This window comes from Ambystoma mexicanum, chromosome 1p, assembly GCF_040938575.1.
Source record: "Ambystoma mexicanum isolate Mex_15411 chromosome 1p, UKY_AmexF1_1, whole genome shotgun sequence".
Lineage (NCBI taxonomy): Eukaryota > Metazoa > Chordata > Amphibia > Caudata > Ambystomatidae > Ambystoma > Ambystoma mexicanum.
The window spans coordinates 1,027,290,515-1,027,313,232 of NC_090921.1; the positions used below are offsets into that span (position 1 = coordinate 1,027,290,515).

The 22,718-nt window shown below is 41.3% G+C and overlaps 10 non-coding genes across 10 annotated transcripts; all 10 read right to left on the minus strand.

The window, feature by feature from the left end:
* Positions 1–2,339: 2,339 nt before the first annotated feature.
* TRNAY-GUA (transfer RNA tyrosine (anticodon GUA)) lies at positions 2,340–2,425 on the minus strand. The gene is given in 2 exon segments: positions 2,340–2,375; positions 2,389–2,425. It is a non-coding gene; the product is annotated as a tRNA-Tyr (tRNA).
* A 2,406-nt stretch (positions 2,426–4,831) lies between these two features.
* On the minus strand, positions 4,832–4,917 carry TRNAY-GUA (transfer RNA tyrosine (anticodon GUA)). Its single transcript is given in 2 exon segments — positions 4,832–4,867; positions 4,881–4,917. It is a non-coding gene; the product is annotated as a tRNA-Tyr (tRNA).
* A 560-nt stretch (positions 4,918–5,477) lies between these two features.
* TRNAY-GUA (transfer RNA tyrosine (anticodon GUA)) lies at positions 5,478–5,563 on the minus strand. Its single transcript is given in 2 exon segments — positions 5,478–5,513; positions 5,527–5,563. It is a non-coding gene; the product is annotated as a tRNA-Tyr (tRNA).
* Positions 5,564–7,369: 1,806 nt separating this feature from the next.
* On the minus strand, positions 7,370–7,455 carry TRNAY-GUA (transfer RNA tyrosine (anticodon GUA)). The gene is given in 2 exon segments: positions 7,370–7,405; positions 7,419–7,455. It is a non-coding gene; the product is annotated as a tRNA-Tyr (tRNA).
* A 1,206-nt stretch (positions 7,456–8,661) lies between these two features.
* On the minus strand, positions 8,662–8,747 carry TRNAY-GUA (transfer RNA tyrosine (anticodon GUA)). The gene is given in 2 exon segments: positions 8,662–8,697; positions 8,711–8,747. It is a non-coding gene; the product is annotated as a tRNA-Tyr (tRNA).
* A 2,453-nt stretch (positions 8,748–11,200) lies between these two features.
* TRNAY-GUA (transfer RNA tyrosine (anticodon GUA)) lies at positions 11,201–11,286 on the minus strand. The gene is given in 2 exon segments: positions 11,201–11,236; positions 11,250–11,286. It is a non-coding gene; the product is annotated as a tRNA-Tyr (tRNA).
* A 560-nt stretch (positions 11,287–11,846) lies between these two features.
* On the minus strand, positions 11,847–11,932 carry TRNAY-GUA (transfer RNA tyrosine (anticodon GUA)). The gene is given in 2 exon segments: positions 11,847–11,882; positions 11,896–11,932. It is a non-coding gene; the product is annotated as a tRNA-Tyr (tRNA).
* A 2,453-nt stretch (positions 11,933–14,385) lies between these two features.
* Positions 14,386–14,471, minus strand: TRNAY-GUA (transfer RNA tyrosine (anticodon GUA)). Its single transcript is given in 2 exon segments — positions 14,386–14,421; positions 14,435–14,471. It is a non-coding gene; the product is annotated as a tRNA-Tyr (tRNA).
* A 3,699-nt stretch (positions 14,472–18,170) lies between these two features.
* Positions 18,171–18,256, minus strand: TRNAY-GUA (transfer RNA tyrosine (anticodon GUA)). Its single transcript is given in 2 exon segments — positions 18,171–18,206; positions 18,220–18,256. It is a non-coding gene; the product is annotated as a tRNA-Tyr (tRNA).
* A 1,808-nt stretch (positions 18,257–20,064) lies between these two features.
* TRNAY-GUA (transfer RNA tyrosine (anticodon GUA)) lies at positions 20,065–20,150 on the minus strand. The gene is given in 2 exon segments: positions 20,065–20,100; positions 20,114–20,150. It is a non-coding gene; the product is annotated as a tRNA-Tyr (tRNA).
* Between the last annotated feature and the right edge of the window lie 2,568 nt (positions 20,151–22,718).

A 22,718-nucleotide genomic window follows, 5' to 3' on the forward strand; every position in this document is an offset into this window, starting at 1 on the left:
GAATTGAGTAAAAGCACATCAGTTCCCAATTAAAAAAATGACCCCCTCCGCAGTCTCCCGCATGTTACTGACCACCATACTAAGGGGGAAAAGTTGAAAGGCGGCGCCTCACAGGCCATCTCCTCAGAGTATTCAGCCGTGTTGGGCCTTGACAATATTTTAATATCTTGGATGGTGTATAGTGTTCTCTCTTTTCCCTTGAGAAATCAAGATTGTCAAGGGGATTCTGCTGTTTTGCCAGTTCATAGCAAGAGATGGGGATCCAAAACACCTCACAGGAAACCAATGAAGATTGGTGTTGGACAGAAACATAACGTGGTCACAGCCTCAAAGCAAAAGGCATCTATTTTCAGTGATGAAATATAATATAATTATAAATTGTCTGTTATTTTATTTTCCAAGTATTTTACTTTCCAAGTATTCAATAAAATTTGCATTTGGCAAAAGTCCTTCAATCTGGATTTGAACCAGCGACCTAAGGATGCCTGTTTTACCACTACAGTCCTCTGCTCTACCAACTGAGCTATCGAAGGCCTGGCACATCAGTCTCTAGAAAGCTCAATACGAGCTTCCACTTCAACCGTCGACATTCAAACATCTCTTGCAATTCGTGCAAAATACTACAAATTTGGCTTGTTTGGTTCCCGAATTGAGTAAAAGCACATCAGTTCACAATTAAAAAAATGACCCCCTCCGCAGTCTCCCGCATGTTACTGACCACCATACTAAGGAGGAAAAGTTGAAAGGCGGCGCCTCACAGGCCATCTCCTCAGAGTATTCATCAGTGTTCGGCCTTGACAATATTTTAATATCTTGGATGGTGTATAGTGTTCTCCCATTTCCCTTGAGAAATCAAGATTGTCAAGGGGATTCTGCTGTTTTGTCAGTTCATAGCAAGAGATGGGGATCCAAAATACCTCACAGGAAACCAACGAAGATTGGTGTCGGACAGAAAAATAACGTGGCCACAGCCTCAAAGCAAAAGGCATCTATTTTCAGTGATGAAATATAATCTAATTATAAATTGTCTGTTATGTTATTTTCCAAGTATTTTACTTTCCAAGTATTCAATAATATTTGCATTTGGCAAAAGTCCTTCGAGCCGGATTTGAACCAGCGACCTAAGGATGCCTGTTTTACCACTACAGTCCTCCCCTCTACCAACTGAGCTATCGAAGGCTTGGCAAACCGTTCTCTAGCAAACTCAATACGAGCTTCCACTTCAACCGTCGACATGCAAACACCTCTTGCAATTCGTGCAAAATACTACAATTTTGGCTTGTGAGGTTCCCGAATTGAGTAAAAGCACATCAGTTCCCAATTAAAAAAATGACCGCCTCCGCAGTCTCCCGCATGTTACTGACCACCATACTAAGGAGGAAAAGTTGAAAGGCGGCGCCTCACAGGCCATCTCCTCAGAGTATTCATTAGTGTTCGGCCTTGACAATATTTTAATATCTTGGATGGTGTATAGTGTTCTCCCATTTCCCTTGAGAAATCAAGATTGTCAAGGGGATTCTGCTGTTTTGTCAGTTCATAGCAAGAGATGGGGATCCAAAACACATCACAGGAAACCAACGAAGATTGGTGTCGGACAGAAAAATAACGTGGCCACAGCCTCAAAGCAAAAGGCATCTATTTTCAGTAATGAAATATAATATAATTATAAATTATCTGTTATTTTACTTTCCAAGTATTTTACTTTCCAAGAATTCAATAAAATGTGCATTTGGCAAAAGTCCTTTGAGCCGGATTTGAACCAGCGACGAGCTATCGAAGGCTTGGCAAATCATTCTCTAGCAAACTCAATACGAGCTTCCACTTCAACCGTCGACTTGTAAACATCTCTTGCAATTCGTGCAAAATACTACAAATTTGGCTTGTGAGGTTCCCGAATTGAGTAAAAGCACATCAGTTCCCAATTAAAAAAATGACCCCCTCCGCAGTCTCCTGCATGTTACTGACCACCATACTAAGGGGGAAAAGTTGAAAGGCGCGCCTCACAGGCCATCTCCTCAGAGTATTCAGCCGTGTTGGTCCTTGACAATATTTTAATATCTTGGATGGTGTATACTGTTCTCCCATTTCCCTTGAGAAATCAAGATTGTCAAGGGGATTCTGCTGTTTTGTCAGTTCATAGCAAGAGATGGGGGTCCAAAACACCTCACAGGAAACCAATGAAGATTGGTGTTGGACAGAAACATAACGTGGCCACAGCCTCAAAGCAAAAGGCATCTATTTTCAGTGATGAAATATAATATAATTATAAATTGTCTGTTATTTTATTTTCCAAGTATTTTACTTTCCAAGTATTCAATAAAATTTGCATTTGGCAAAAGTCCTTCGAGCCGGATTTGAACCAGCGACCTAAGGATGCCTGTTTTACCACTACAGTCCTCCGCTCTACCAACTGAGCTATCGAAGGCTTGGCAAACCGTTCTCTAGCAAGCTCAATTCGAGCTTCCACTTCAACCGTCGACTTGTAAACATCTCTTGCAATTCGTACAAAATACTACAAATTTGGCTTGTGAGGTTCCCGAATTGGGTAAAAGCACATCAGTTCCCAATTAAAAAAATGACCCCCTCCGCAGTCTCCCGCATGTTAATGACCACCATACTAAGGGGGAGAAGTTGAAAGGCGGCGCCTCACAGGCCATCTCCTCAGAGTATTCAGCCGTGTTGGGCCTTGACAATATTTTAATATCTTGGATGGTGTATAGTGTTCTCTCATTTCCCTTGAGAAATCAAGATTGTCAAGGGGATTCTGCTGTTTTGCCAGTTCATAGCAAGAGATGGGGATCCAAAACACCTGACAGGAAACCAATGAAGATTCGTGTTGGACAGAAAAATAACGTGGCCACAGCCTCAAAGCAAAAGGCATCTATTTTCAGTGATGAAATATAATATAATTATAAATTGTCTGTTATTTTACTTTCCAAGTATTTTACTTTCCAAGTATTCAATAAAATGTGCATTTGGCAAAAGTCCTTTGAGCCGGATTTGAACCAGCGACGAGCTATCGAAGGCTTGGCAAATCATTCTCTAGCAAACTCAATACAAGCTTCCACTTCAACCGTCGACTTGTAAACATCTCTTGCAATTCGTGCAAAATACTACAAATTTGGCTTGTGAGGTTCCCGAATTGAGTAAAAGCACATCAGTTCACAATTAAAAAAATGACCCCCTCCGCAGTCTCCCGCATGTTACTGACCACCATACTAAGATGGAAAAGTTGAAAGGCGCGCCTCACAGGCCATCTCCTCAGAGTATTCAGCCGTGTTGGTCCTTTACAATATTTTAATATCTTGGATGGTGTATAGTGTTCTCCCATTTCCCTTGAGAAATCAAGATTGTCAAGGGGATTCTGCTGTTTTGTCAGTTCATAGCAAGAGATGGGAATCCAAAACACATCACAGGAAACCAACGAAGATTGGTGTCGGACAGAAAAATAACGTGGCCACAGCCTCAAAGCAAAAGGCATCTATTTTCAGTGATGAAATATAATATAATTATAAATTGTCTGTTATTTTACTTTCCAAGTATTTTACTTTCCAAGTATTCAATAATATTTGCATTTGGCAAAAGTCCTTCGAGCCGGATTTGAACCAGCGACCTAAGGATGCCTGTTTTACCACTACAGTCCTCCCCTCTACCAACTGAGCTATCGAAGGCTTGGCAAACCGTTCTCTAGCAAACTCAATACGAGCTTCCACTTCAACCGTCGACATGCAAACACCTCTTGCAATTCGTGCAAAATACTACAAATTTGGCTTGTGAGGTTCCCGAATTGAGTAAAAGCACATCAGTTCCCAATTTAAAAAATGACCGCCTCCGCAGTCTCCCGCATGTTACTGACCACCATACTAAGGAGGAAAAGTTGAAAGGCAGCGCCTCACAGGCCATCTCCTCAGAGTATTCATCAGTGTTCGGCCTTGACAATATTTTAATATCTTGGATGGTGTATAGTGTTCTCCCATTTCCCTTGAGAAATCAAGATTGTCAAGGGGATTCTGCTGTTTTGTCAGTTCATAGCAAGAGATGGGGATCCAAAACACATCACAGGAAACCAACGAAGATTGGTGTCGGACAGAAAAATAACGTGGCCACAGCCTCAAAGCAAAAGGCATCTATTTTCAGTGATGAAATATAATATAATTATAAATTGTCTGTTATTTTACTTTCCAAGTATTTTACTTTCCAAGAATTCAATAAAATGTGCATTTGGCAAAAGTCCTTTGAGCCGGATTTGAACCAGCGACGAGCTATCGAAGGCTTGGCAAATCATTCTCTAGCAAACTCAATACGAGCTTCCACTTCAACCGTCGACTTGTAAACATCTCTTGCAATTCGTGCAAAATACTACAAATTTGGCTTGTGAGGTTCCCGAATTGAGTAAAAGCACATCAGTTCCCAATTAAAAAAATGACCCCCTCCGCAGTCTCCCGCATGTTACTGACCACCATACTAAGGGGGAAAAGTTGAATGGCGCGCCTCACAGGCCATCTCCTCAGAGTATTCAGCCGTGTTGGTCCTTGACAATATTTTAATATCTTGGATGGTGTATAGTGTTCTCCCATTTCCCTTGAGAAATCAAGATTGTCAAGGGGATTCTGCTGTTTTGCCAGTTCATAGCAAGAGATGGGGATCCAAAACACCTCACAGGAAACCAATGAAGATTCGTGTCGGACAGAAAAATAACGTGGTCACAGCCTCAAAGCAAAAGGCATCTATTTTCAGTGATGAAATATAATATAATTATAAATTGTCTGTTATTTTACTTTCCAAGTATTTTACTTTCCAAGTATTCAATAAAATGTGCATTTGGCAAAAGTCCTTCGAGCCGGATTTGAACCAGCGACCTAAGGATGCCTGTTTTACCACTACAGTCCTCCGCTCTACCAACTGAGCTATCGAAGGCTTGGCAAATCATTCTCTAGCAAACTCAATACGAGCTTCCACTTCAACCGTCGACTTGTAAACATCTCTTGCAGATCGTGCAAAATACTACAAATTTGGCTTGTTAGGTTCCCGAATTGAGTAAAAGCACATCAGTTCCCAATTAAAAAAATGACCCCCTCCACAGTCTCCCGCATGTTAATGACCACCATACTAAGGGGGAGAAGTTGAAAGGCGGCGCCTCACAGGCCATCTCCTCAGAGTATTCAGCCGTGTTGGGCCTTGACAATATTTTAATATCTTGGATGGTGTATAGTGTTCTCTCATTTCCCTTGAGAAATCAAGATTGTCAAGGGGATTCTGCTGTTTTGCCAGTTCATAGCAAGAGATGGGGATCCAAAACACCTCACAGGAAACCAATGAAGATTCGTGTTGGACAGAAAAATAACGTGGTCACAGCCTCAAAGCAAAAGGCATCTATTTTCAGTGATGAAATATAATATAATTATAAATTGTCTGTTATTTTACTTTCCAAGTATTTTACTTTCCAAGCATTCAATAAAATGTGCATTTGGCAAAAGTCCTTCGAGCCGGGTTTGAACCAGCGACCTAAGGATGCCTGTTTTACCACTACAGTCCTCCGCTCTACCAACTGAGCTATCGAAGGCTTGGCAAATCAGTCTCTAGCAAGCTCAATACGAGCTTCCACTTCAACCGTCGACATTCAAACATCTCTTGCAATTCGTGCAAAATACTACAAATTTGGCTTGTGAGGTTCCCGAATTGAGTAAAAGCACATCAGTTCACAATTAAAAAAATGACCCCCTCCGCAGTCTCCCGCATGTTACTGACCACCATACTAAGGAGGAAAAGTTGAAAGGCGGCGCCTCACAGGCCATCTCCTCAGAGTATTCATCAGTGTTCGGCCTTGACAATATTTTAATATCTTGGATGGTGTATAGTGTTCTCCCATTTCCCTTGAGAAATCAAGATTGTCAAGGGGATTCTGCTGTTTTGTCAGTTCATAGCAAGAGATGGGGATCCAAAATACCTCACAGGAAACCAACGAAGATTGGTGTCGGACAGAAAAATAACGTGGCCACAGCCTCAAAGCAAAAGGCATCTATTTTCAGTGATGAAATATAATATAATTATAAATTGTCTGTTATTTTACTTTCCAAGTATTTTACTTTCCAAGTATTCAATAAAATATGCATTTGGCAAAAGTCCTTTGAGCCGGATTTGAACCAGCGACCTAAGGATGCCTGTTTTACCACTACAGTCCTCCGCTCTACCAACTGCGCTATCGAAGGCTTGGCAAATCATTCTCTAGCAAACTCAATACGAGCTTCCACTTCAACCGTCGACTTGTAAACATCTCTTGCAGATTGTGCAAAATACTACAAATTTGGCTTGTGAGGTTCCCGAATTGAGTAAAAGCACATCAGTTCCCAATTAAAAAAATGACCCCCTCCGCAGTCTCCCGCATGTTAATGACCACCATACTAAGGGGGAGAAGTTGAAAGGCGGCGCCTCACAGGCCATCTCCTCAGAGTATTCAGCCGTGTTGGGCCTTGACAATATTTTAATATCTTGGATGGTGTATAGTGTTCTCTCATTTCCCTTGAGAAATCAAGATTGTCAAGGGGATTCTGCTGTTTTGCCAGGTCATAGCAAGAGATGGGGATCCAAAACACCTGACAGGAAACCAATGAAGATTCGTGTTGGACAGAAAAATAACGTGGCCACAGCCTCAAAGCAAAAGGCATCTATTTTCAGTGATGAAATATAATATAATTATAAATTGTCTGTTATTTTACTTTCCAAGTATTTTACTTTCCAAGTATTCAATAAAATGTGCATTTGGCAAAAGTCCTTTGAGCCGGATTTGAACCAGCGACGAGCTATCAAAGGCTTGGCAAATCATTCTCTAGCAAACTCAATACAAGCTTCCACTTCAACCGTCGACTTGTAAACATCTCTTGCAATTCGTGCAAAATACTACAAATTTGGCTTGTGAGGTTCCCGAATTGAGTAAAAGCACATCAGTTCACAATTAAAAAAATGACCCCCTCCGCAGTCTCCCGCATGTTACTGACCACCATACTAAGGGGGAAAAGTTGAAAGGCGCGCCTCACAGGCCATCTCCTCAGAGTATTCAGCCGTGTTGGTCCTTGACAATATTTTAATATCTTGGATGGTGTATAGTGTTCTCCCATTTCCCTTGAGAAATCAAGATTGTCAAGGGGATTCTGCTGTTTTGTCAGTTCATAGCAAGAGATGGGGATCCAAAATACCTCACAGGAAACCAACGAAGATTGGTGTCGGACAGAAAAATAACGTGGCCACAGCCTCAAAGCAAAAGGCATCTATTTTCAGTGATGAAATATAATATAATTATAAATTGTCTGTTATTTTACTTTCCAAGTATTTTACTTTCCAAGTATTCAATAAAATGTGCATTTGGCAAAAGTCCTTCGAGCCGGATTTGAACCAGCGACCTAAGGATGCCTGTTTTACCACTACAGTCCTCCGCTCTACCAACTGAGCTATCAAAGGCTTGGCAAATCATTTTCTAGCAAACTCAATACGAGTTTCCACTTCAACCGTCGACTTGTAAACATCTCTTGCAGATCGTGTAAAATACTACAAATTTGGCTTGTGAGGTTCCCGAATTGAGTAAAAGCACATCAGTTCCCAATTAAAAAAATGACCCCCTCCGCAGTCTCCCGCATGTTACTGACCACCATACTAAGGGGGAAAAGTTGAAAGGCGGCGCCTCACAGGCCATCTCCTCAGAGTATTCAGCCGTGTTGGGCCTTGACAATATTTTAATATCTTGGATGGTGTATAGTGTTCTCTCTTTTCCCTTGAGAAATCAAGATTGTCAAGGGGATTCTGCTGTTTTGCCAGTTCATAGCAAGAGATGGGGATCCAAAACACCTCACAGGAAACCAATGAAGATTGGTGTTGGACAGAAACATAACGTGGTCACAGCCTCAAAGCAAAAGGCATCTATTTTCAGTGATGAAATATAATATAATTATAAATTGTCTGTTATTTTATTTTCCAAGTATTTTACTTTCCAAGTATTCAATAAAATTTGCATTTGGCAAAAGTCCTTCAATCTGGATTTGAACCAGCGACCTAAGGATGCCTGTTTTACCACTACAGTCCTCTGCTCTACCAACTGAGCTATCGAAGGCCTGGCACATCAGTCTCTAGAAAGCTCAATACAAGCTTCCACTTCAACCGTCGACATTCAAACATCTCTTGCAATTCGTGCAAAATACTACAAATTTGGCTTGTTTGGTTCCCGAATTGAGTAAAAGCACATCAGTTCACAATTAAAAAAATGACCCCCTCCGCAGTCTCCCGCATGTTACTGACCACCATACTAAGGAGGAAAAGTTGAAAGGCGGCGCCTCACAGGCCATCTCCTCAGAGTATTCATCAGTGTTCGGCCTTGACAATATTTTAATATCTTGGATGGTGTATAGTGTTCTCCCATTTCCCTTGAGAAATCAAGATTGTCAAGGGGATTCTGCTGTTTTGTCAGTTCATAGCAAGAGATGGGGATCCAAAATACCTCACAGGAAACCAACGAAGATTGGTGTCGGACAGAAAAATAACGTGGCCACAGCCTCAAAGCAAAAGGCATCTATTTTCAGTGATGAAATATAATATAATTATAAATTGTCTGTTATTTTACTTTCCAAGTATTTTACTTTCCAAGTATTCAATAAAATGTGCATTTGGCAAAAGTCCTTCGAGCCGGATTTGAACCAGCGACCTAAGGATGCCTGTTTTACCACTACAGTCCTCAGCTCTACCAACTGAGCTATCGAAGGCTTGGCAAAACATTCTCTAGCAAACTCAATACGAGCTTCCACTTCAACCGTCGACTTGTAAACATCTCTTGCAGATCGTGCAAAATACTACAAATTTGGCTTGTGAGGTTCCCGAATTGAGTAAAAGCACATCAGTTCCCAATTAAAAAAATGACCCCCTCCGCAGTCTCCCGCATGTTACTGACCACCATACTAAGGGGGAAAAGTTGAAAGGCGCGCCTCACAGGCCATCTCCTCAGAGTATTCAGCCGTGTTGGTCCTTGACAATATTTTAATATCTTGGATGGTGTATAGTGTTCTCCCATTTCCCTTGAGAAATCAAGATTGTCAAGGGGATTCTGCTGTTTTGTCAGTTCATAGCAAGAGATGGGGATCCAAAATACCTCACAGGAAACCAACGAAGATTGGTGTCGGACAGAAAAATAATGTGGCCACAGCCTCAAAGCAAAAGGCATCTATTTTCAGTGATGAAATATAATCTAATTATAAATTGTCTGTTATGTTATTTTCCAAGTATTTTACTTTCCAAGTATTCAATAATATTTGCATTTGGCAAAAGTCCTTCGAGCCGGATTTGAACCAGCGACCTAAGGATGCCTGTTTTACCACTACAGTCCTCCCCTCTACCAACTGAGTTATCGAAGGCTTGGCAAACCGTCCTCTAGCAAACTCAATACGAGCTTCCACTTCAACCGTCGACATGCAAACACCTCTTGCAATTCGTAACAAAATACTACAAATTTGGCTTGTGAGGTTCCCGAATTGAGTAAAAGCACATCAGTTCCCAATTAAAAAAATGACCCCCTCCGCAGTCTCCCGCATGTTACTGACCACCATACTAAGGGGGAAAAGTTGAAAGGCGCGCCTCACAGGCCATCTCCTCAGAGTATTCAGCCGTGTTGGTCCTTGACAATATTTTAATATCTTGGATGGTGTATAGTGTTCTCCCATTTCCCTTGAGAAATCAAGATTGTCAAGGGGATTCTGCTGTTTTGTCAGTTCATAGCAAGAGATGGGGATCCAAAATACCTCACAGGAAACCAACGAAGATTGGTGTCGGACAGAAAAATAACGTGGCCACAGCCTCAAAGCAAAAGGCATCTATTTTCAGTGATGAAATATAATATAATTATAAATTGTCTGTTATTTTACTTTCCAAGTATTTTACTTTCCAAGTATTCAATAAAATGTGCATTTGGCAAAAGTCCTTTGAGCCGGATTTGAACCAGCGACGAGCTATCGAAGGCTTGGCAAATCATTCTCTAGCAAACTCAATACGAGTTTCCACTTCAACCGTCGACTTGTAAACATCTCTTGCAGATCGTGCAAAATACTACAAATTTGGCTTGTGAGGTTCCCGAATTGAGTAAAAGCACATCAGTTCCCAATTAAAAAAATGACCCCCTCCGCAGTCTCCCGCATGTTACTGACCACCATACTAAGGGGGAAAAGTTGAAAGGCGGCGCCTCACAGGCCATCTCCTCAGAGTATTCAGCCGTGTTGGGCCTTGACAATATTTTAATATCTTGGATGGTGTATAGTGTTCTCTCTTTTCCCTTGAGAAATCAAGATTGTCAAGGGGATTCTGCTGTTTTGCCAGTTCATAGCAAGAGATGGGGATCCAAAACACCTCACAGGAAACCAATGAAGATTGGTGTTGGACAGAAACATAACGTGGCCACAGCCTCAAAGCAAAAGGCATCTATTTTCAGTGATGAAATATAATATAATTATAAATTGTCTGTTATTTTATTTTCCAAGTATTTTACTTTCCAAGTATTCAATAAAATTTGCATTTGGCAAAAGACCTTCAATCTGGATTTGAACCAGCGACCTAAGGATGCCTGTTTTACCACTACAGTCCTCTGCTCTACCAACTGAGCTATCGAAGGCTTGGCACATCAGTCTCTAGCAAGCTCAATACGAGCTTCCACTTCAACCGTCGACATTCAAACATCTCTTGCAATTCGTGCAAAATACTACAAATTTGGCTTGTGAGGTTCCCGAATTGAGTAAAAGCACATCAGTTCACAATTAAAAAAATGACCCCCTACCGCAGTCTCCCGCATGTTACTGACCACCATACTAAGGGGGAAAAGTTGAAAGGCGGCGCCTCACAGGCCATCTCCTCAGAGTATTCAGCCGTGTTGGGCCTTGACAATATTTTAATATCTTGGATGGTGTATAGTGTTCTCTCATTTCCCTTGAGAAATCAAGATTGTCAAGGGGATTCTGCTGTTTTGCCAGTTCATAGCAAGAGATGGGGATCCAAAACACCTCACAGGAAACCAATGAAGATTCGTGTTGGACAGAAAAATAACGTGGTCACAGCCTCAAAGCAAAAGGCATCTATTTTCAGTGATGAAATATAATATAATTATAAATTGTCTGTTATTTCACTTTCCAAGTATTTTACTTTCCAAGTATTCAATAAAATGTGCATTTGGCAAAAGTCCTTCGAGCCGGATTTGAACCAGCGACCTAAGGATGCCTGTTTTACCACTACAGTCCTCCGCTCTACCAACTGAGCTATCGAAGGCTTGGCAAACCGCTCTCTAGCAAACTCAATACGAGCTTCCACTTCAACCGTCGACTTGTAAACATCTCTTGCAATTCGTGCAAAATACTACAAATTTGGCTTGTTTGGTTCCCGAATTGAGTAAAAGCACATCAGTTCACAATTAAAAAAATGACCCCCTCCGCAGTCTCCCGCATGTTACTGACCACCATACTAAGGAGGAAAAGTTGAAAGGCGGCGCCTCACAGGCCATCTCCTCAGAGTATTCATCAGTGTTCGGCCTTGACAATATTTTAATATCTTGGATGGTGTATAGTGTTCTCCCATTTCCCTTGAGAAATCAAGATTGTCAAGGGGATTCTGCTGTTTTGTCAGTTCATAGCAAGAGATGGGGATCCAAAATACCTCACAGGAAACCAACGAAGATTGGTGTCGGACAGAAAAATAACGTGGCCACAGCCTCAAAGCAAAAGGCATCTATTTTCAGTGATGAAATATAATATAATTATAAATTGTCTGTTATTTTACTTTCCAAGTATTTTACTTTCCAAGTATTCAATAAAATGTGCATTTGGCAAAAGTCCTTCGAGCCGGATTTGAACCAGCGACCTAAGGATGCCTGTTTTACCACTACAGTCCTCAGCTCTACCAACTGAGCTATCGAAGGCTTGGCAAAACATTCTCTAGCAAACTCAATACGAGCTTCCACTTCAACCGTCGACTTGTAAACATCTCTTGCAGATCGTGCAAAATACTACAAATTTGGCTTGTGAGGTTCCCGAATTGAGTAAAAGCACATCAGTTCCCAATTAAAAAAATGACCCCCTCCGCAGTCTCCCGCATGTTACTGACCACCATACTAAGGGGGAAAAGTTGAAAGGCGCGCCTCACAGGCCATCTCCTCAGAGTATTCAGCCGTGTTGGTCCTTGACAATATTTTAATATCTTGGATGGTGTATAGTGTTCTCCCATTTCCCTTGAGAAATCAAGATTGTCAAGGGGATTCTGCTGTTTTGTCAGTTCATAGCAAGAGATGGGGATCCAAAATACCTCACAGGAAACCAACGAAGATTGGTGTCGGACAGAAAAATAATGTGGCCACAGCCTCAAAGCAAAAGGCATCTATTTTCAGTGATGAAATATAATCTAATTATAAATTGTCTGTTATGTTATTTTCCAAGTATTTTACTTTCCAAGTATTCAATAATATTTGCATTTGGCAAAAGTCCTTCGAGCCGGATTTGAACCAGCGACCTAAGGATGCCTGTTTTACCACTACAGTCCTCCCCTCTACCAACTGAGTTATCGAAGGCTTGGCAAACCGTCCTCTAGCAAACTCAATACGAGCTTCCACTTCAACCGTCGACATGCAAACACCTCTTGCAATTCGTAACAAAATACTACAAATTTGGCTTGTGAGGTTCCCGAATTGAGTAAAAGCACATCAGTTCCCAATTAAAAAAATGACCCCCTCCGCAGTCTCCCGCATGTTACTGACCACCATACTAAGGGGGAAAAGTTGAAAGGCGCGCCTCACAGGCCATCTCCTCAGAGTATTCAGCCGTGTTGGTCCTTGACAATATTTTAATATCTTGGATGGTGTATAGTGTTCTCCCATTTCCCTTGAGAAATCAAGATTGTCAAGGGGATTCTGCTGTTTTGTCAGTTCATAGCAAGAGATGGGGATCCAAAATACCTCACAGGAAACCAACGAAGATTGGTGTCGGACAGAAAAATAACGTGGCCACAGCCTCAAAGCAAAAGGCATCTATTTTCAGTGATGAAATATAATATAATTATAAATTGTCTGTTATTTTACTTTCCAAGTATTTTACTTTCCAAGTATTCAATAAAATGTGCATTTGGCAAAAGTCCTTTGAGCCGGATTTGAACCAGCGACGAGCTATCGAAGGCTTGGCAAATCATTCTCTAGCAAACTCAATACGAGTTTCCACTTCAACCGTCGACTTGTAAACATCTCTTGCAGATCGTGCAAAATACTACAAATTTGGCTTGTGAGGTTCCCGAATTGAGTAAAAGCACATCAGTTCCCAATTAAAAAAATGACCCCCTCCGCAGTCTCCCGCATGTTACTGACCACCATACTAAGGGGGAAAAGTTGAAAGGCGGCGCCTCACAGGCCATCTCCTCAGAGTATTCAGCCGTGTTGGGCCTTGACAATATTTTAATATCTTGGATGGTGTATAGTGTTCTCTCTTTTCCCTTGAGAAATCAAGATTGTCAAGGGGATTCTGCTGTTTTGCCAGTTCATAGCAAGAGATGGGGATCCAAAACACCTCACAGGAAACCAATGAAGATTGGTGTTGGACAGAAACATAACGTGGCCACAGCCTCAAAGCAAAAGGCATCTATTTTCAGTGATGAAATATAATATAATTATAAATTGTCTGTTATTTTATTTTCCAAGTATTTTACTTTCCAAGTATTCAATAAAATTTGCATTTGGCAAAAGACCTTCAATCTGGATTTGAACCAGCGACCTAAGGATGCCTGTTTTACCACTACAGTCCTCTGCTCTACCAACTGAGCTATCGAAGGCTTGGCACATCAGTCTCTAGCAAGCTCAATACGAGCTTCCACTTCAACCGTCGACATTCAAACATCTCTTGCAATTCGTGCAAAATACTACAAATTTGGCTTGTGAGGTTCCCGAATTGAGTAAAAGCACATCAGTTCACAATTAAAAAAATGACCCCCTACCGCAGTCTCCCGCATGTTACTGACCACCATACTAAGGGGGAAAAGTTGAAAGGCGGCGCCTCACAGGCCATCTCCTCAGAGTATTCAGCCGTGTTGGGCCTTGACAATATTTTAATATCTTGGATGGTGTATAGTGTTCTCTCATTTCCCTTGAGAAATCAAGATTGTCAAGGGGATTCTGCTGTTTTGCCAGTTCATAGCAAGAGATGGGGATCCAAAACACCTCACAGGAAACCAATGAAGATTCGTGTTGGACAGAAAAATAACGTGGTCACAGCCTCAAAGCAAAAGGCATCTATTTTCAGTGATGAAATATAATATAATTATAAATTGTCTGTTATTTCACTTTCCAAGTATTTTACTTTCCAAGTATTCAATAAAATGTGCATTTGGCAAAAGTCCTTCGAGCCGGATTTGAACCAGCGACCTAAGGATGCCTGTTTTACCACTACAGTCCTCCGCTCTACCAACTGAGCTATCGAAGGCTTGGCAAACCGCTCTCTAGCAAACTCAATACGAGCTTCCACTTCAACCGTCGACTTGTAAACATCTCTTGCAATTCGTGCAAAATACTACAAATTTGGCTTATGATGTTCCCGAATTGAGTAAAAGCACATCAGTTCCCAATTAAAAAAATCACCCCCTTCGCAGTCTCCCGCATGTTAATGACCACCATACTAAGGGGGAAAAGTTGAAAGGCGGCGCCTCACAGGCCATCTCCTCAGAGTATTCAGCCGTGTTGGGCCTTGACAATATTTTAATATCTTGGATGGTGTATAGTGTTCTCCCATTTCCCTTGAGAAATCAAGATTGTCAAGGGGATTCTGCTGTTTTGCCAGTTCATAGCAAGAGATGGGGATCCGAAACACCTCACAGGAAACCAATGAAGATTGGTGTTGGACAGAAACATAACGTGGCCACAGCCTCAAAGCAAAAGGCATCTATTTTCAGTGATGAAATATAATATAATTATAAATTGTCTGTTATTTTATTTTCCAAGTATTTTACTTTCCAAGTATTCAATAAAATTTGCATTTGGCAAAAGTCCTTGGAGCCGGATTTGAACCAGCGACCTAAGGATGCCTGTTTTACCACTACAGTCCTCTGCTCTACCAACTGAGCTATCGAAGGCTTGGCAAATCATTCTCTAGCAAACTCAATACGAGCTTCCACTTCAACCGTCGACTTGTAAACATCTCTTGCAATTCGTGCAAAATACTACAAATTTGGCTTGTGAGGTTCCCGAATTGAGTAAAAGCACATCAGTTCCCAATTAAAAAAATGACCCCCTCCGCAGTCTCCCGCATGTTAATGACCACCATACTAAGGGGGAAAAGTTGAAAGGCGGCGCCTCACAGGCCATCTCCTCAGAGTATTCAGCCGTGTTGGGCCTTGACAATATTTTAATATCTTGGATGGTGTATAGTGTTCTCCCATTTCCCTTGAGAAATCAAGATTGTCAAGGGGATTCTGCTGTTTTGCCAGTTCATAGCAAGAGATGGGGATCCAAAACACCTAACAGGAAACCAATGAAGATTCGTGTTGGACAGAAAAATAACGTGGCCACAGCCTCAAAGCAAAAGGCATCTATTTTCAGTGATGAAATATAATATAATTATGAATTGTCTGTTATTTTACTTTCCAAGTATTTTACTTTCCAAGTATTCAATAAAATGTGCATTTGGCAAAAGTCCTTTGAGCCGGATTTGAACCAGCGACGAGCTATCGAAGGCTTGGCAAATCATTCTCTAGCAAACTCAATACAAGCTTCCACTTCAACCTTCGACTTGTAAACATCTCTTGCAATTCGTGCAAAATACTACAAATTTGGCTTGTGAGGTTCCCGAATTGAGTAAAAGCACATCAGTTCACAATTAAAAAAATGACCCCCTCCGCAGTCTCCCACATGTTACTGACCACCATACTAAGGGGGATAAGTTGAAAGGCGGCGCCTCACAGGCCATCTCCTCAGAGTATTCAGCCGTGTTGGGCCTTGACAATATTTTAATATCTTGGATGGTGTATAGTGTTCTCTCATTTCCCTTGAGAAATCAAGATTGTCAAGAGGATTCTGCTGTTTTGCCAGTTCATAGCAAGAGATGGGGATCCAAAACACCTCACAGTAAACCAAAGAAGATTGATGTTGGACAGAAAAATAATATGGCCACAGCCTCAAAGCAAAAGGCATCTATTTTCAGTGATGAAATATAATCTAATTATAAATTGTCTGTTATGTTATTTTCCAAGTATTTTACTTTCCAAGTATTCAATAAAATTTGCATTTGGCAAAAGTCCTTCGAGCCGTATTTGAACCAGCAACCTAAGGATGCCTGTTTTACCACTACAGTCCTCCCCTCTACCAACTGAGCTATCGAAGGCTTGGCAAACCGTTTTCTAGCAAACTCAATACGAGCTTCCACTTCAACCGTCGACATGCAAACATCTCTTGCAATTCGTGCAAAATACTACAAATTTGGCTTGTGAGGTTCCCGAATTGAGTAAAAGCACATCAGTTCACAATTAAAAAAATGACCCCCTCCGCAGTCTCCCACATGTTACTGACCACCATACTAAGGGGGAAAAGTTGAAAGGCGGCGCCTCACAGGCCATCTCCTCAGAGTATTCAGCCGTGTTGGGCCTTGACAATATTTTAATATCTTGGATGGTGTATAGTGTTCTCTCATTTCCCTTGAGAAATCAAGATTGTCAAGAGGATTCTGCTGTTTTGCCAGTTCATAGCAAGAGATGGGGATCCAAAACACCTCACAGTAAACCAAAGAAGATTGATGTTGGACAGAAAAATAATATGGCCACAGCCTCAATGCAAAAGGCATCTATTTTCAGTGATGAAATATAATCTAATTATAAATTGTCTGTTATGTTATTTTCCAAGTATTTTACTTTCCAAGTATTCAATAAAATTTGCATTTGGCAAAAGTCCTTCGAGCCGGATTTGAACCAGCAACCTAAGGATGCCTGTTTTACCACTACAGTCCTCCCCTCTACCAACTGAGCTATCGAAGGCTTGGCAAACCGTTTTCTAGCAAACTCAATACGAGCTTCCACTTCAACCGTCGACATGCAAACATCTCTTGCAATTCGTGCAAAATACTACAAATTTGGCTTGTGAGGTTCCCGAATTGAGTAAAAGCACATCAGTTCCCAATTAAAAAATTGACCGCCTCCGCAGTCTCCCGCATGTTACTGACCACCATACTAAGGAGGAAAAGTTGAAAGGTGGCGCCTCACAGGCCATCTCCTCCGAGTATTCATCAGTGTTCGGCCTTGACAATATTTTAATATCTTGGATGGTGTATAGTGTTCTCCCATTTCCCTTGAGAAATCAAGATTGTCAAGGGGATTCTGCTGTTTTGTCAGTTCATAGCAAGAGATGGGGATCCAAAACACCTCACAGGAAACCAACGAAGATTGGTGTCGGACAGAAAAATAACGTGGCCACAGCCTCAAAGCAAAAGGCATCTATTTTCAGTGATGAAATATAATATAATTATAAATTGTCTGTTATTTTACTTTCCAAGTATTTTACTTTCCAAGTATTCAATAAAATGTGCATTTGGCAAAAGTCCTTTGAGCCGGATTTGAACCAGCGACGAGCTATCGAAGGCTTGGCAAATCATTCTCTAGCAAACTCAATACAAGCTTCCACTTCAACCGTCGACTTGTAAACATCTCTTGCAATTCGTGCAAAATACTACAAATTTGGCTTGTGAGGTTCCCGAATTGAGTAAAAGCACATCAGTTCCCAATTAAAAAAATGACCCCCTCCGCAGTCTCCCGCATGTTACTGACCACCATACTAAGGGGGAAAAGTTGAAAGTCGCGCCTCACAGGCCATCTCCTCAGAGTATTCAGCCGTGTTGGTCCTTGACAATATTTTAATATCTTGGATGGTGTATAGTGTTCTCCCATTTCCCTTGAGAAATCAAGATTGTCAAGGGGATTCTGCTGTTTTGCCAGTTCATAGCAAGAGATGGGGATCCAAAACACCTCACAGGAAACCAATGAAGATTCGTGTTGGACAGAAAAATAACGTGGTCACAGCCTCAAAGCAAAAGGCATCTATTTTCAGTGATGAAATATAATATAATTATAAATTGTCTGTTATTTTACTTTCCAAGTATTTTACTTTCCAAGCATTCAATAAAATGTGCATTTGGCAAAAGTCCTTCGAGCCGGGTTTGAACCAGCGACCTAAGGATGCCTGTTTTACCACTACAGTCCTCCGCTCTACCAACTGAGCTATCGAAGGCTTGGCAAATCAGTCTCTAGCAAGCTCAATACGAGCTTCCACTTCAACCGTCGACATTCAAACATCTCTTGCAATTCGTGCAAAATACTACAAATTTGGCTTGTGAGGTTCCCGAATTGAGTAAAAGCACATCAGTTCACAATTAAAAAAATGACCCCCTCCGCAGTCTCCCGCATGTAACTGACCACCATACTAAGGAGGAAAAGTTGAAAGGCGGCGCCTCACAGGCCATGTCCTCAGAGTATTCATCAGTGTTCGGCCTTGACAATATTTTAATATCTTGGATGGTGTATAGTGTTCTCCCATTTCCCTTGAGAAATCAAGCTTGTCAAGGGGATTCTGCTGTTTTGTCAGTTCATAGCAAGAGATGGGGATCCAAAATACCTCACAGGAAACCAACGAAGATTGGTGTCGGACAGAAAAATAACGTGGCCACAGCCTCAAAGCAAAAGGCATCTATTTTCAGTGATGAAATATAATATAATTATAAATTGTCTGTTATTTTACTTTCCAAGTATTTTACTTTCCAAGTATTCAATAAAATGTGCATTTGGCAAAAGTCCTTTGAGCCGGATTTGAACCAGCGACGAGCTATCGAAGGCTTGGCAAATCATTCTCTAGCAAACTCAATACGAGTTTCCACTTCAACCGTCGACTTGTAAACATCTCTTGCAGATCGTGCAAAATACTACAAATTTGGCTTGTGAGGTTCCCGAATTGAGTAAAAGCACATCAGTTCCCAATTAAAAAAATGACCCCCTCCGCAGTCTCCCGCATGTTACTGACCACCATACTAAGGGGGAAAAGTTGAAAGGCGGCGCCTCACAGGCCATCTCCTCAGAGTATTCAGCCGTGTTGGGCCTTGACAATATTTTAATATCTTGGATGGTGTATAGTGTTCTCTCTTTTCCCTTGAGAAATCAAGATTGTCAAGGGGATTCTGCTGTTTTGCCAGTTCATAGCAAGAGATGGGGATCCAAAACACCTCACAGGAAACCAATGAAGATTGGTGTTGGACAGAAACATAACGTGGCCACAGCCTCAAAGCAAAAGGCATCTATTTTCAGTGATGAAATATAATATAATTATAAATTGTCTGTTATTTTATTTTCCAAGTATTTTACTTTCCAAGTATTCAATAAAATTTGCATTTGGCAAAAGACCTTCAATCTGGATTTGAACCAGCGACCTAAGGATGCCTGTTTTACCACTACAGTCCTCTGCTCTACCAACTGAGCTATCGAAGGCTTGGCACATCAGTCTCTAGCAAGCTCAATACGAGCTTCCACTTCAACCGTCGACATTCAAACATCTCTTGCAATTCGTGCAAAATACTACAAATTTGGCTTGTGAGGTTCCCGAATTGAGTAAAAGCACATCAGTTCACAATTAAAAAAATGACCCCCTACCGCAGTCTCCCGCATGTTACTGACCACCATACTAAGGGGGAAAAGTTGAAAGGCGGCGCCTCACAGGCCATCTCCTCAGAGTATTCAGCCGTGTTGGGCCTTGACAATATTTTAATATCTTGGATGGTGTATAGTGTTCTCTCATTTCCCTTGAGAAATCAAGATTGTCAAGGGGATTCTGCTGTTTTGCCAGTTCATAGCAAGAGATGGGGATCCAAAACACCTCACAGGAAACCAATGAAGATTCGTGTTGGACAGAAAAATAACGTGGTCACAGCCTCAAAGCAAAAGGCATCTATTTTCAGTGATGAAATATAATATAATTATAAATTGTCTGTTATTTCACTTTCCAAGTATTTTACTTTCCAAGTATTCAATAAAATGTGCATTTGGCAAAAGTCCTTCGAGCCGGATTTGAACCAGCGACCTAAGGATGCCTGTTTTACCACTACAGTCCTCCGCTCTACCAACTGAGCTATCGAAGGCTTGGCAAACCGCTCTCTAGCAAACTCAATACGAGCTTCCACTTCAACCGTCGACTTGTAAACATCTCTTGCAATTCGTGCAAAATACTACAAATTTGGCTTATGATGTTCCCGAATTGAGTAAAAGCACATCAGTTCCCAATTAAAAAAATCACCCCCTTCGCAGTCTCCCGCATGTTAATGACCACCATACTAAGGGGGAAAAGTTGAAAGGCGGCGCCTCACAGGCCATCTCCTCAGAGTATTCAGCCGTGTTGGGCCTTGACAATATTTTAATATCTTGGATGGTGTATAGTGTTCTCCCATTTCCCTTGAGAAATCAAGATTGTCAAGGGGATTCTGCTGTTTTGCCAGTTCATAGCAAGAGATGGGGATCCGAAACACCTCACAGGAAACCAATGAAGATTGGTGTTGGACAGAAACATAACGTGGCCACAGCCTCAAAGCAAAAGGCATCTATTTTCAGTGATGAAATATAATATAATTATAAATTGTCTGTTATTTTATTTTCCAAGTATTTTACTTTCCAAGTATTCAATAAAATTTGCATTTGGCAAAAGTCCTTGGAGCCGGATTTGAACCAGCGACCTAAGGATGCCTGTTTTACCACTACAGTCCTCTGCTCTACCAACTGAGCTATCGAAGGCTTGGCAAATCATTCTCTAGCAAACTCAATACGAGCTTCCACTTCAACCGTCGACTTGTAAACATCTCTTGCAATTCGTGCAAAATACTACAAATTTGGCTTGTGAGGTTCCCGAATTGAGTAAAAGCACATCAGTTCCCAATTAAAAAAATGACCCCCTCCGCAGTCTCCCGCATGTTAATGACCACCATACTAAGGGGGAAAAGTTGAAAGGCGGCGCCTCACAGGCCATCTCCTCAGAGTATTCAGCCGTGTTGGGCCTTGACAATATTTTAATATCTTGGATGGTGTATAGTGTTCTCCCATTTCCCTTGAGAAATCAAGATTGTCAAGGGGATTCTGCTGTTTTGCCAGTTCATAGCAAGAGATGGGGATCCAAAACACCTAACAGGAAACCAATGAAGATTCGTGTTGGACAGAAAAATAACGTGGCCACAGCCTCAAAGCAAAAGGCATCTATTTTCAGTGATGAAATATAATATAATTATGAATTGTCTGTTATTTTACTTTCCAAGTATTTTACTTTCCAAGTATTCAATAAAATGTGCATTTGGCAAAAGTCCTTTGAGCCGGATTTGAACCAGCGACGAGCTATCGAAGGCTTGGCAAATCATTCTCTAGCAAACTCAATACAAGCTTCCACTTCAACCTTCGACTTGTAAACATCTCTTGCAATTCGTGCAAAATACTACAAATTTGGCTTGTGAGGTTCCCGAATTGAGTAAAAGCACATCAGTTCACAATTAAAAAAATGACCCCCTCCGCAGTCTCCCACATGTTACTGACCACCATACTAAGGGGGATAAGTTGAAAGGCGGCGCCTCACAGGCCATCTCCTCAGAGTATTCAGCCGTGTTGGGCCTTGACAATATTTTAATATCTTGGATGGTGTATAGTGTTCTCTCATTTCCCTTGAGAAATCAAGATTGTCAAGAGGATTCTGCTGTTTTGCCAGTTCATAGCAAGAGATGGGGATCCAAAACACCTCACAGTAAACCAAAGAAGATTGATGTTGGACAGAAAAATAATATGGCCACAGCCTCAAAGCAAAAGGCATCTATTTTCAGTGATGAAATATAATCTAATTATAAATTGTCTGTTATGTTATTTTCCAAGTATTTTACTTTCCAAGTATTCAATAAAATTTGCATTTGGCAAAAGTCCTTCGAGCCGTATTTGAACCAGCAACCTAAGGATGCCTGTTTTACCACTACAGTCCTCCCCTCTACCAACTGAGCTATCGAAGGCTTGGCAAACCGTTTTCTAGCAAACTCAATACGAGCTTCCACTTCAACCGTCGACATGCAAACATCTCTTGCAATTCGTGCAAAATACTACAAATTTGGCTTGTGAGGTTCCCGAATTGAGTAAAAGCACATCAGTTCACAATTAAAAAAATGACCCCCTCCGCAGTCTCCCACATGTTACTGACCACCATACTAAGGGGGAAAAGTTGAAAGGCGGCGCCTCACAGGCCATCTCCTCAGAGTATTCAGCCGTGTTGGGCCTTGACAATATTTTAATATCTTGGATGGTGTATAGTGTTCTCTCATTTCCCTTGAGAAATCAAGATTGTCAAGAGGATTCTGCTGTTTTGCCAGTTCATAGCAAGAGATGGGGATCCAAAACACCTCACAGTAAACCAAAGAAGATTGATGTTGGACAGAAAAATAATATGGCCACAGCCTCAATGCAAAAGGCATCTATTTTCAGTGATGAAATATAATCTAATTATAAATTGTCTGTTATGTTATTTTCCAAGTATTTTACTTTCCAAGTATTCAATAAAATTTGCATTTGGCAAAAGTCCTTCGAGCCGGATTTGAACCAGCAACCTAAGGATGCCTGTTTTACCACTACAGTCCTCCCCTCTACCAACTGAGCTATCGAAGGCTTGGCAAACCGTTTTCTAGCAAACTCAA